We start from the raw sequence: 14,882 nt of genomic DNA on the forward strand, positions 1-14,882 counted from the left end.
AGTTAAAATGAATGTAGCAAAGAATACTAATAGTCAAAAAATAGCTTTGTAGAAGTTTAATTCCTCATTTATTGGTGAGTTGTTAGTTCCCACGTGGAATATAAGACAACGTAGGAAAATCTAGATAAACGAAACTCTTAGAAGGCAAGGTAAAGATGAGCTATCTACAAGGGCGAGGTCGAAAAGTGGAATTAAAAAGCAAGGAACAATGCAATTTTGTTTAAAAATTTAGGTATTTTTTATTTAGCCTATTATTAGTATTTTACTTCATTTCTTCATATATATATATATATATATATATATATATATATATATATATATATATATATATATATATATATATATATATATATATAGTATTAACTGTTATTAACGAAGTATTGAAAAAATGCAGCGGTTAAAATGAAACTAATTACATAATTTGTATAGATGAGTCTGATAGTAGTTTTAAACGAGTAATTCAATAAGATATGTATGATATGTTATTCTTTGAACCTTATATCAATCATTTTGATTATTTATTTTGTGTCTGAAAAACATCGATGGAGCTATGAGATATGGTCTTTGAGGCATGTAGAACATCTCTTCGTACACTGTTAAGTAATATAATTTTTAAACGATGTAAATATACCTAACGAAGAGGTGTAACGGAATTTTCAGACACTGCTTTTAACAGAATAAAACTTTTAATGAGACATGTATATTTCAGAATGGGACATTGGGTCACTTAGATAGCAAGATGATGATAAAAAGCGTAAAGACAATAAAAGTTGATGGTTTTAGGTATTACTAGTCGTAACATTTATTGATAATTCATTGCAGATTTATTGATGTTGTTCCTCTTAGAATTGTTGAGTTGGAATCGTCAATAACACCTTTGGTTTGTATGAACTCGATCAAACACATTGAAAAAGAAATTGACAAAAGATGATGTCGTAAACAAATGTTGGATAGATTGTAAATTAACAGCTTAGTTATTTACTTGAATTAAACTTTCTGAATGTGGTATTACATACAGATTCACTGCTGACAATTTCCTAGACAGGGCGATGAGAGTGGAAACAACTAAAGGTGGGTAAGATACGATAACTGTAGGAAGTTGAATTGTAGAGTGTCTTAATACACGATTTATGTGCATAGATATTATTGTATGTAATTGTTCAGTATTACATATGAGCATTATGTTACAATATATGAGCAGAAGATAAATATTGTATAAATAACATTAAAGTAAAATCCATTAATTGACATACTATTGTTAAATAAGTGGATTAGATACTACATAAAAGAACACGCCTAGAACTCTACCTCATGGGTGGTATGGAAAAGAGTTCAAAGTAAATATAATAAAAGACAACCCTACCCTACAAATTATTATAATGAAATGTAGCTTTAGGGCCTTCGATAATATATACATTAAGTAAATTATAATTATAATAGTATTTTTGTTTAATTATCTTATTTGAATCAGAATTTTGTTGTATCTCAAAACCAAAATGAACTAATACTCAGAGTTGACACGGCAACATTGCTATGATTTGAGGTCATCAATTCAGATAACGTGAGTTCGTGGTTTTATTGAACGGACTATATATTCAGTCGGTAGTTTTCAACCGTGGTCGTAGTTCGCTGTCCGACAAGTTTCGTGAAGGTTGTCTAAAATCGGCTGTTGTGCCAGAAAACATAGATGCTGTGTGCGAAATGATTAAGCAAGATCGTCATGTCAGCTCTTGTGAGATTGAGGCATCCCTAAGCATTAGTTCCTCCAGCATATATGCGACTTTACATGAACACTTAGCAGTGCGAAAGTTATGTTCGTGTTGGATCCCATACAATTTGACAATCGCTCAAAAAAATATCGTGGTGGTTGGTGCAAAGAAATGCTTAAGAAATCGCGGTGCCTCGAAAGACGTTTATAAAATCGTGACAGGTGACGAATCATGGATATATTGGTGGATAAATGGTGGCCTGTTCCTTCAGGAACTGGTCATATTGCAAATAGTGCCTCTAGAGGATCGTAGAACAGTAAATTGTGATTGGTACACAACCATTTGTCTGTCAGAAGTCTTCGGTGAAATAAGGAAAACAAACAAGAGACGTCGGATTGTTCTTTATCATGACAATGCGAGCTTTCAAACAAGAGACTATTTGAGCACTCAAAACGTCGAATTGATAGGTTATCCGCCGTACAGCCCTGATTTGGCACCCAATGACTTCTTTTTGTTCCCATCCGTGAAGAATAAACTGCGTGGTCAACGATTTTCATCGCCCGAAGAAGCTATCGAAGCGTTCAAAAACCATATTATGAAGATACCTCATTCGGAATAGACTAAATGCTTTGAAAATTGGTTTAAGCGTATCCAAAAGTGTATCGATCGTCGAAGCGAGTAGTTTGAAAAACAATCAAAATATGTTCGCAGCTTAACTATTTGTTTTTTCCTCTTCCCGAAATATTAATAATGACTTTCCTATCAACTGTTTTAGTCGATAGTTCCTAAGGCTAATTGAGATTATTTTACTTTTTTTATCTCTACCGTAATTATTTTTACTGGACAACCTAGTGTAGTAACGTAAATACGAAACAAAAATGTATACTCATTAAAAATCACCTGACCGAACGATCTATCGAAACTCGCGTCCCCACAAACAAAATATAGACGTTAGACGTGGCAACGTTCGGCCGGTCGTCCTTCCCGCAGCATCCGACACGAGCTACCCAGACGATCCGTCGGACGACCGGCCGCCGCTTGGGTTGAGCGGGGTCGCGCGGGGAGTACGAGGCGAACGTAAAGAGACCGCTCCGCTCGCTGAGACGGAAAGTTCGGCACGTTCCCAGGCTTCGTCGGCAGTTCCCGGCCTCGATCGGGCTACCTGTTGAGTTTTACGGTGGGCGGTAGGTGACGGCGCGAGGGTGGATCGGTAGATTGTCGGCGTAGGACATTTCCAAGGACTCGGAATGTGTCGGCGGTTAGTTTTGGACTTCTGCGTGCGTACCTGGACCGAGAAAAAATAGAGAGATACGTAACGGTAGACCGCTGTGGACAATTTTAAAGATAGTTTAGACAATGGACGGAGTTTTGGGATGTACGAACCAAGCAATAGGTGATAAATGGTTTTGTAAAAAGAAAATAAACCGTCCCAAATATAAAAAATAGGGTTTCGGTTTCCAGAAATAAGGTTTAAGCACTTTCATCTTAATTACTGTAAGAAATACTTTTATTTCCTGGTAAATAAGTTACAAACGTTCAACAAAACATTATAGTATCTTAAAGGCACAAGGTACTACGATGGTAATTACAGCAACATTAGGTACACTTCGAGAGATTCTAAGCAACTACATAATAGGATAGATAACTGTAATAAAGTATTTGTATTATTATTTAATTATTACATTGTTACTAGTCTTTTCCGTCTAACCTACATTTCGTTATTATGATAACTTAAATCTAGGTATATAACTAGGGGGACCCAAAAATAATATTTTTACACTACACAAGATCAGATGGTTTGATTCTTTTGAGCCTGTGTCCTGTTCTGGTGGTATCCAAAAGCTGCAATACTTCAATATTCTCATGAGAATGAAGTCTTTCCTCATGCCCCCTTGCAATTCTCTTGATATCGTGACTGACTCTGGGTATCTGAAGGTCTTGGTGTAGATAATTAGTCCTATAGTATTTTGGTGCGCCCACAATACCTCTCAAGACTTTGCTCTGAAAAATTTGTATTTTATTTATGTTACTCTTTGCAGAACATCCCCATAGTTAAACTCCGTATGTCCATATAGGTTTCAGTATTTGCTTATATATTAGCAATTTATTATGTACTGATAATTGTCATTTTCTTCCAATTAGCCAATATATTTTCCTATATTTCAATTCCAGTTCTTTTTTTTTTCTTCGCCCCCCAGTATATTCTTAATAACTGGTTATAAAAATAGCTAGATGAAATAGCTACCTACTAATACCTACCTGCTAAATTGTATTTCCCTAAAATAAATTGTAATAACTAAAATATATCAAACTTTTTAGGCAATGACAAAATTCGAAAAACAGTTTTTTTCAAGCTAAAAATGATCTACTTAAAAATCGTTATAACTGATATTAGCAAAATACTCATGATGTTTACTCGCCTCAAATAGTTTTTGTTAGAAAAAGTGACATTTTAATTTTGTATGATTGAATTAAGTGGAGATAGAGGAATCAAATGTTCTAAAATGCATACAATACTTAACATAATGAATCCCACATTTGTCCATAAACCGATAAGTCTTCTAAAACTCTTAATATAAATGAAAATATTAAGTTGTCGGTTTAGTTTCAATGATTCCGAACTGGTGAGCTTTACGTTAATGACAAAGTAGGCCTGAAAGACCAAAAAGTTCGAAAACAATGAAATCCAAGACTTATTAGACGAAACCCCAGGTCAAACTCTCAAAAAACTTTCAGACAATTTGCAAAATAGTAAACGAGATGCAAAAGATCCAAAAGAAAGGAAAATGGCTACCGTAAGAATGGACTGAAAATGCCATTTCGCAACTTTTCAGAAAGTTTCATTGCTTGCCAGCAAAAAGGAAGGCGAATTGAGATTGGTGACGAAAGGTCAATCTATTATGACAATCTCTAAGGTAAAAAAACCATGGGTTCATCTATAAAATATCACGTCAACTATTTCGAAAAAATTATATTCGAGAAAAACGCTTTGGTAGATGCCGCGTCACTAAAACAGCTATATCACTAAAAGTAATTTAAATTTTTAAAGAGCATATTGTTAATAACTGGTAATAAAAATAGCTACGTAAAAAGGGTACATACTAGTACTACCTGCTTAATTGTATTTCCCTGAAATAAATTGTAATAAATTGTATTTTGTTAAAGTAGTAACTAAAATCTATCAAACCTTTTAGGCAATGATAAAATTCAACAGTTTTTTTCAAGATAAAATTGATCTACCTAAAAATCGTTATAACCGATATTAACAAAATACTCTTTGATGTTTACACGGCTCAAATAGCTTTTGTTAGAAAAATTAACATTTAAATTTTGTGTATGAAATAAATTTGTATCAAGCCAGGCAAAAAGGAATGCGAATTGATATTGGCGACGAAAGGCCAATCTACTTAGGAAGTTGTACTACATCCAGTATACTTACCAGATATAGCGCCTTCTAATAATAAGTGGTTATTCAGGGCGATCCAGTTCTAGTGAAAATTTTTTATTCTATATTATTATAAATTATTTCAGTAATAATTTATAACTGCTCATCTGTCTGATATATATTACTCTATATAATCTGATTTATAACTCATCAATTAATAACAATTGAAAAGTCCACGGCCTGACACATAGATAGCGCTACAAGAATTAAGTCCATATGTTTTTCAGTTAGCCTTAACCCTCAAAAGACGCGTGTATAAATTTGACAGCTGTCGGATCATTAGTTTGTGAGTTATAGCATTTAGACGTGGTGAAATGAGCACCGACGACGGTGAGCGCAGTGGACTTGACATTACTGAATGGTTTTGAATGACCGCAAATTGAAATTGAATGAAATAGCAGACACTCTAAAGATATCAACTGAACGTGGACACCATATCATTCACGAATATTTGGATATGAGAAAGCTCTGTGTAAAGTGAGTGCCGCGCGAGCTCACTTTTGACTAAAAACAACGAAGAGTTGATGATTCGGAGCAGTGTTTGAAGATCATCAAGCGTAATAAACCCGAGTTTTTGCGTCGATATCTGACAATAGATGAAAAATGGCTCCATCTTTTCACTCCGAAGTCCAATCGACAGTCATCCGAGTGGACTGCACACAATGAACCGCTCCAAATCGTAGGAAAACGCAACAGTCGGCTGGCAAGGTTATGGCGTCTGTATTTTGGAATGCGCATGGTATAATTTTCATTGACTACCTTGAAGAAGGAAGGACCATCAAAAGCGACTACTACATAGTGTTATTGGACCGTTTGAAGGAAAAAATCGCCGAAAAATGGCCGCATTTGAAGAAAAAGAAAGTGCTGCTTTACTAAGACAATGCACCGTGTCACAAGTCAATGAAAACTATGGCAAAAATCCATGACTTGGTCTTCGAATTGCCTCCTCATCCACCGTGTTCTCCAGATCTGGTTCCTAACGACTATTTCCTGTTCTCAGATCTCAAAAGAATGCTCACTGGGAAGAAATTTTCGTCGAATGAAGAGGTGATCGCCAAAACTGAGGCCTATTTTGAAGCAAAGGACAAATCGTACTACAAATATGGTATCGAAAAGTTGAAGGGTCGTTATAATCAGTGTATCACCCTTGAAGGGAATTATGTTGTATAAAAAAAACTAATTTTGCCAAAAAAAATGTGTTTTACTATGGTAGACTGTCAATTATATATAAAAATATATAAATCTTTTATAAGAAAAAAAAAGTTTTATATTCTTCAATTAATAAGCTTGAAGCTGATCTAATTCATGTAGTTATTACATGCTATTGTAGGAATGTTCGTCGGGTCGGTCAATCGGTCGAAATGTGTGACTGCCGCTGCGATTATTTGTCAGAACACTCACTCCTATTTTTGGAAGGAATTTGCACGGGAACTAAAAACACTGGTTGAATCAAAGTTGTTTATTTTAACTTACGATTGATACATGTGGTCGATGGGATAATTGACAGGATATTAGGTTAAGGTGAAGGAAGTACGGTAGCGCTGTGGAAGTGGTACTGTTACAGGGGGACGGTGATAAGAAAGAGCGCGAGACGTCGTCGTGATGGCCTTTTATACTCCAGAACTGCATGGTACCAATCCACCGGCGTTGCCAACCTTTGTAGTTGTTAATGGTGAATTGGTGGTGGCCTAAAGGGTCGTGGCGGTCGCCACATAACTCCCCTCCTAGTGGAACAGCCGTGGAACGTACCTATATGTGGTGCAAGTTCCGGAATGCACCCGCAATCACGCAAACAAACGCCCGGGGACTGCTGATGAGATGGGGATCCCAACCTGAACGAGGAGTTTTACGGGATCAGCTGCCATCGGAGCTGTAGCAGGACGTCGTTCGTCTTGAGGCGTTTAGCTTTGTTTGAGGGTACCTGTAAATGTGTTACGTGTCCCGTTTCGTGTTGCGAGGGTGCTCATGTGTTGCTGGTATACATGATGGGCTTCTGTGGTTTTCGTCCATCAGGCTAGTCTCGTGGGATGTCGTCGACCACGTGATGTTGATGAGTTCCGTTCCTCGTGCTATCCTTCCATGCACGTCTCAAGCACCTGTCGAGTGGCTTATGTTTAGTTGATTTACCTGTTAGGCACTTTGATCACGTCGGGGTCACCAATTGTAGGAATGTTCGTCGGGTCGGTCAATCGGTCGAAATGTGTGACTGCCGCTGCGATTATTTGTCAGAACACTCACTACTATTTTTGGAAGGAATTTGCACGGGAACTAAAAACACTGGTTGAATCAAAGTTGTTTATTTTAACTTACGATTGATACATGTGGTCGATGGGATAATTGACAGGATATTAGGTTAAGGTGAAGGAAGTGCGGTAGCGCTGTGGAAGTGGTACTGTTACAGGGGGACGGTGATAAGAAAGAGCGCGAGACGTCGTCGTGATGGCCTTTTATACTCCAGAACTGCATGGTACCAATCCACCGGCATTGCCAACCTTTGTAGTTGTTAATGGTGAATTGGTGGTGGCCTAAAGGGTCGTGGCGGTCGCCACACTATTAAAAGTAAATTTTTTGTCAGTATATGATCATAAAATTATATAATAAATCATGAAATTGCCAACTATGCCTAGAGTAGACTTATATGTATATACACTATATGCATATAGAGGTCACTCAATATAAGAAAATAAGAATGTAATAATACTTAACAACAAAACAAAACAACTAATTAACTAGTCAATATTACCAGGTTCGATGTGTGCATCATTTTGGAATAATTAAGGAATGTCATAGGTCGAAATGCGCGTTAAGCAGTAAGTTCAGTTACCAAAAAATGTTGTCAATAGCTGAAGTCTGGCATGGAGCCTTTTGTGTGAAAATGACTGAAAAAGAATTTTAGGCTGATAACTACTTTTTTTAACTGCCAATTCCTATTCATTTAATTTATCTCCAACAGGATCCTTACTATTCACTAGAATTAAAGAAACATTTTTTAGATTATTATTTTGAGTTAATTGAGAATCCATACTGTTTAGAACGCTGTAAAAAAGTTGTATCATCAATATCTCAGATCGTTTAAGAAATGTGCAGCAGAAGACTTTTGAAATTAGTCAGGTCACTTCAGGTCAGATCAGGGTTTCTTTTACCAAATCTTCTCTTACTCAATGGATAACATTTTGGATTATGGACATAATCTTGATATTATTTATCAGGAGTGCTTACGAATTAAAATATTGCATCTCTTTGGCATTATATTTTAAAGTAATATAAACTCTCGTAAGAAAAAGTCTATCGCAGTCGTATATCTAAACTATATTTTATCACAACTAACAGCATCAAACGGCATCAAAACAAATCTGTTATTTATTTCTTATTAACTCTCAATAATATAACAAGAACATAAAATGTTTTATGACAACACATATTATATGATAACAAAAATATAACCTATCTATATGAAAAGCAATAAAATAACATGAACATATTTTAAACTTGAATTATTGTAACGCTTAAAAAACGATAAACATAGTTGATAATTATCAAAGTTTATGTTAAATAAAATAGTTAATAAATATTTTAAATAAACTTTTTTCTTACCATATTTCTAGCTAGGAACAGAAATTACATACAATAGTTTTGCTGTGTATAATATATTAATCAATAATTGTAAGAAAAATTCAAGAATAATAGAGGATAAATATTAATTCTGTCATTGCAGACAAGATAAAATCAAAAACCTTCAAAATCCAAAGAGGACTAAGATAAGATGAAAATTTAAACCCAGCCCTTGTTATATAGTGAATAGAAGATCGAAAAATAGAAATGTTGGTAGGAGCTCTTGCAGAAGATGTAATAATGACAACTGAGTCTAGATGGGCTTATCGGGCCTATTTTAGTATCTTGTGTAATAATATTTATGTATTAACACCATTGTTTTCCTATTAAATGCAACACACTGCACTACATTACACAAGACTTTCAGAAAAAAATTGTTGATAAGATTTGTAATGCTTCGATATTGATATGAGAATGGAATATTTCCTCAGGTCTCCTTGGGATACTCTTGATTTCCTGAATGAGAGTAAGTATCTGAAGGTATCAGTGTAAGTAGCCAGTCCTATACTATCTGGGTGCACCTACAATGCTTTTCAGGAGTTGAAGTCTTGAATGTATTCATATTAATTTTCGCGGAACATTCCCATAACTGAATAAATAATCGCCGTACAACAGGTCAATTGACCCCGGCCTGACACATAAATGCCGCTACTAGAATTAAATCCATATGTTTTTAGTTACCCTAAGCCTCAAAAGACGCGTGTATAAATTTGATAGCTGTGGGATCATTAGTTTGTGAATTATAGCATTTTGGGTGAAGCAACTTTTGTTATTGTTAAAAAAATAGATGAAAAGGAATTTCGTGTATTGATGAAATATTGCTTTTTGAAAGGAAAAAATACAGTTGAAGCAAAAATTTAGCTTAATGCTAGAAAATCAACCATCAAGGATTCAAAAGAGGTTGTTACCGATGAGAACGTTAAAAGGATCCACAAAATGATTTTGAAGGACCGTAAATTGAAACTGAATGAAATAACAGACCCTCTAAAGATCACAACTGAACGTGCACATCGTATCATTCACCAATATTTGGGTATAAGAAAGCTCTGTGCAAAATGGGTGCCGCGCGGGCTCACTGTTGACCAAAAACAACGACGAGTTGATGATTCGGAGCAGTATTTGAAGATGAGCAAGCGTAATAAACCGATAGTTTTTGCGTCAATATATCACAATGGATAAAACATGGCTCCATCATTTCAGTCATCTGAGTGGACTTCACACGATAAACCCGCTCCAAAGCGTGGGAAAGCACAACAGTCGGCTGGCAAGGTTATGGCCTCTGTATTTTGGGATACTCATGGAATAATTCATTCAATTCATTTCATTGACTACTTTGTGAAAGGAAGGACCATCAACAGCGACTATTAAATAGCGTTAGTGGTCCGTTTGAAGGACGAAATCGCCAAAAAACGGCCGCATTTGAAGAAAAAGAAAGGGCTGTTTCTCCAAGACAATGCACTGTGTCTTCGAATTGCTTCCTCATCCACCATATTCGCCAGATCTGGCCCCCATCGGCTATTCCCTGTTCTCAGATCTCAAAAGAATGCTCGCTGGGAAGAAATTTTCGTCGAATGAAAAGGTTATTGACGAAACTGAGGCCTATTTTGAAACAAAGGGCAAATTGTACTACAAAAATGGTATCGAAAAGTTGGAGGATCGCTATAATCAGTGTATCACTCTTGAAGGGAATTATGTTGAATAAGAAAAACTAATTTTGACAAAAAAATTTGTTTTACTATGGTAGGCCGAGGGCTTTTCAATAGACCTGTTAGGTTTCAATACTTTCTTGAATAATAGCAATTTATTATGTACTGATATTGTAATTTTCTTCCAATTAACCAATACATTTTCCCATATTTTAATTCCTGTTCTTTCCTTTTAATTTTGACATGTTCCTTCTAGCAAAGTTTTGCATCAAGATTCATTCCGAGATATTTAGCATTATTGCTATATGGAGCAATAGTATTAATTATTATTACTGGCGCTTGTGCGGTCTGATTATATATGAACTGCACATGCACATATTTACTTTCGTTAATTTTTAGTTTTTAACTTTGGATCCAATTATTTATATCACTTACCTATTGCAATTTACTTTTGTCGTCTTCGCTATTACCCCCTACAAATGTATCATCATCAAATGTAGCCATAATGATATTTTCCATTTGTAATATTGATGTCTAGAGTATCACATGTCTAGAGTGTATAAAGAATTGTGTGCTTTTGTGTAGCTTATGAACAAGGCAGTCATGCTATACCTATACCAGAATATGCCAGAACATACCTCTTTATCTTTATAGGCAGACTACATATAAATTCGTATGTAAATATTAACTTAGTTAAAACAATTAATGAATCATCCACGTCCATCCAAGTATTATAGAGACATAACAAAGCTGAAACTTCATTAATGTATTATATTTGACCCAAATAATACTTTAAACCGTACGCTAATCCATCGAAATAATGAAACTTGTTCTTAAGTAAGACCTTCGCAATTATAAAGAAGACAAGAATGTTGTAGATATCAGATCAGATCTTTCCATTTACAGTACGAATTATTTATACGTACATAACAGATGGTGACATGCTGGTATCACTCCGCGTTCTTAATTTTTAGTTAATGTAGTCTCCGTTATGGTTATTAAAACGTAATTTTATTCACTTATTCGTTACAAAATAGTAAATAAAATTTAATATTGATATAAAATGTACCATATGTTACTTCTGTTTTGATAATAAGACTGCATTTCCCAATATTTTTAAATTAAATTAAGGTTACTTTATTCAGTTGTTGAATGTGTAATCTTGAATGTTTATAGAAAACAATTTCAACTGAATGAAGATGCAGTGGACTGCCAAAAAAATTTAAAAAATCCACAAAATGATTTTTAATGCCGCAAATTGAAAATAAATGAAATAGCAGACACTCTAATGATATCAACTGAATGTGTACATCATATCATTCACGAATATTTGGATATAAGAAAGCTCTGTGCAAAGTGGGTGCCGCGCGAGCTCACTTTTGACAAAATCAACGACGAGTTGATGATTCGGAGTAGTGTTTGAAGATGATCAAGAGTAATAAACCCGAGTTTTTGCGTCGATTTGTAACAATGGACGAAACATGGCTCCATCATTTCACTCCGAAGTCCAATCGACAGTCATCCGAATAGACTGCACACGATGGATCCGCTCCAAGGCGTGAGAAAACGCAACAGTCGGCTGGCAAGATTATCTCGTCTGTATTTTGGGATGCGCATGGAATAATTTTCATTGACTACCTTGAAAAAGGAAGGACCATCAACAGCGACTATAACATAGCGTTATTGGACCGTTTGAAATACGAAATCGTCGAAAACGGCTGCATTTAAAGAAAAAGGAAGTGCTGCTTAACCAAGACAATGCATCGTGTTACAAGTCAGTGAAAACGATGGCAAAAATCCATCAATTGGACTTTGAATTGCTTCATCATCCACCGTATTCTCCAGATCTGCCCCCAACGACTATTTCCTGTTCTCAAGTTTCAAGAGAATGCTGGCTGGGAACAAATGTTCGCCGAATGAAGAGTTGATCGACGAAACTGAGGCCTATTTTGAAGCAAAGGACAAATCGTCGACAAAAATGGTATCGACAAGTTGGAGGGTCACTATAATCAGTTTATCACGCTTGAAAGGAATTATGTTGAATAGAAAAACTAAATTTGCCAAAAAAATTTGTTTTACTGTGGTAGGTCGGGGACTTTTCAATTGACCTGTAACATTAGTATGTATTTCACAAATTAAAATAAATCTAAACTACTTAAGCTAGAGTTAAGTATACTCTCATACACTAAGCACGTTCGTGTGGTTTCGTTCTCTTTAATGTTCTGATTTCCTGCGTGTTGTCCAGTAGCTGTATTGCTTCCACGTTGCTATGATTTGGCAATCTTATTTCATGTTTTAAGGCGAAATCTTGGATCACTATCTGGTATCTGGTATCCGTTTGATTTCGAGGTTATCGTGTAGTTCTTCGTTGGCTACGTAGCGGTAAACATTGGTAATTAATGGTAAAACTTTGTTTTGGCTACGTTGGATTACTAATTGGTTTAATGTTTTAGTGCAATCCCATATTTGCACCCCATAGGTCCAAATAGGCTTACATTTGTTTGACTTTGATTGTAATCTGCTCTGGTCTTTATCTAACATGATGTTTCCAATTTAACCATCAAGATATATTCCAAGGTATTTAGTTGATTCGGCTTGAGGAATCAGGCATCCGTTAAGTGATATAATTATTTCGCCGCAACGCGAAATTAACATAGATCTTTTTGGATCTATTAATTCGCAACAGTCCTGATGATAATGAACTCAACAAAAGTATAATTATCCAAATAGGTGCAGTGGTTCTGAAATTATGCGCCTATATATATTTCGGTGATTCATTTTTTTTATATAGATGATCTGAAGGAATAAAAGGGATTTTGCTCTCTTTTCTTGTGGACAACTACAAACAAACTGAATAAGTCCATTACACTAAATGGAAAAAATAGCCAGAATACACGTAAACGCCCAATAAACAAATTGATCTGAAGCTCGAAATTATATATGTTTGAAACTAAACCATCAGTCGTATATCTGCTTTATTTGCTTTAAAATTCTAATTATAACCGTTCATTATTTTGTTTTCTCCAATACTCCAAACTCACCGGACTATTCGCCAACCGCAATAAATCAGAGATGCACCAAGATTAGCTTGGCTGGGGACCTCCTAACAGATCCTCCGTCAGAATTACGATTCCTGCCTTCATAGACGATTATTTTAGCGCATCCGTTTTAGTCACATCGCTTGATTCATGACCATTCGTACCGTTCGAACTGAACTTTAAACTAAAAATAACACGGCAGGCTTCGAAAAGCAACATCAAACGTGAAAAATATATTTAGGTGTTTTATATCTGAATTAAACTGGTTTTTTCCCTATTGTCTGACGGTTACCTGATTCCACTGTTTTTGAGGAAAAACAATAAACAATCATATGGAAAAATATAAAAAATAAGTCTACCTCCAAATAAATGTTGTATTAAGAATTCTATACAGGGTGAGCAATATATACTATCATGTCAACACTGACTTAGTATCGATAGGTGAAATTAGTCCATCCAAAACAACAGTGAACCCTCATTTTAATATCAGACAGTATTTTCCTTCTTATTTTATTCTACTTCTCGGAAGCTCTAGTCTTTTTCTTCTAGTTCTCTTCTAGTCCAAAAAGAGACACATTCTGTCTGATGCATCCGAACATATAACCGAATCAACTAATAAAATTCGTCTAGTAGTCAAATTTTTACAAAATTCTTAGTGGGGGGATTACCAGGGGGAAGGCAAAAGTCCCGCTACTATTTGGATTGCGCGCCATCTTCGTTATGTAACGTTTAGCTCAGTTTCGCTTTAACCGTTGTGTTGTGTATCTATCCAAATTTTATTGTGGATAGATATACGCGACAAGAACGAGCAGCAACAGTGACACTATGTATTGAAAATAGTCGTTCCATTGCTACATAGCGGAAATTGCGTCAAAAAGATCCTAATCATCCAGAGCTAAACCGAAATTGACCGTTTACAAGCGAATTTTCGACAGTACGGTATCACAGCAGACAGGTCTCGTTCTGGAAGATAACGGACGTCTTGTAACGCTGAAAATGCGACTCTGGTGTGCGATATTTTTGCAGAGTCTCGAGTAACATAAATTCGTAGACGTGGTTCCAGGATACACATTTCTGCATGCAGTTTAAGGCGAATTTTGAAAACTGATTTGAAAATGTTCCCGTGCAAAATTCAATTAGTCAAAAAATTGCTACCGAGAGATCTTGATCAACGAGTTGAGTATAACAATGCAGTCCTAACGCTGTCTGGTGAGTTGAAGGTGAAATTGAAGATTTTTCGGAACTGATAACTGATAAGAACTGATAATGACCGACCAAGCTCATTTTCTTGTCAGTTTCGAGGAACACAGAATGCTCCATTAATTCATGAAACATCATTGCATCCACTAAAAACAACTGTATGGTGTGGTATTCATGCTGGAAACATCATTTATCCCTATTTTTTTAAAAATGACCAAGGTGTTGCGGTTAT

The 14,882-nt window shown here is 35.6% G+C and overlaps 1 protein-coding gene across 1 annotated transcript in view; it reads left to right on the forward strand.

Moving 5' to 3' along the window:
- The first annotated feature begins 2,833 nt into the window (after positions 1–2,833).
- The window catches only part of nAChRalpha2 (nicotinic Acetylcholine Receptor alpha2), a 152,084-nt gene continuing 140,035 nt past the window's right edge, over positions 2,834–14,882 (forward strand). Inside the window, exon 1 of the mRNA XM_076394694.1 lies at positions 2,834–3,102. The gene's annotated coding sequence lies outside the window, so the exon portion shown is untranslated. The remainder of the gene's footprint in view (positions 3,103–14,882) is intronic.

This window comes from Rhynchophorus ferrugineus, unplaced genomic scaffold (assembly GCF_030347505.1).
Source record: "Rhynchophorus ferrugineus isolate W39M unplaced genomic scaffold, kcgeb_rfMv2 rfM2, whole genome shotgun sequence".
Taxonomy (NCBI): domain Eukaryota; kingdom Metazoa; phylum Arthropoda; class Insecta; order Coleoptera; family Curculionidae; genus Rhynchophorus; species Rhynchophorus ferrugineus.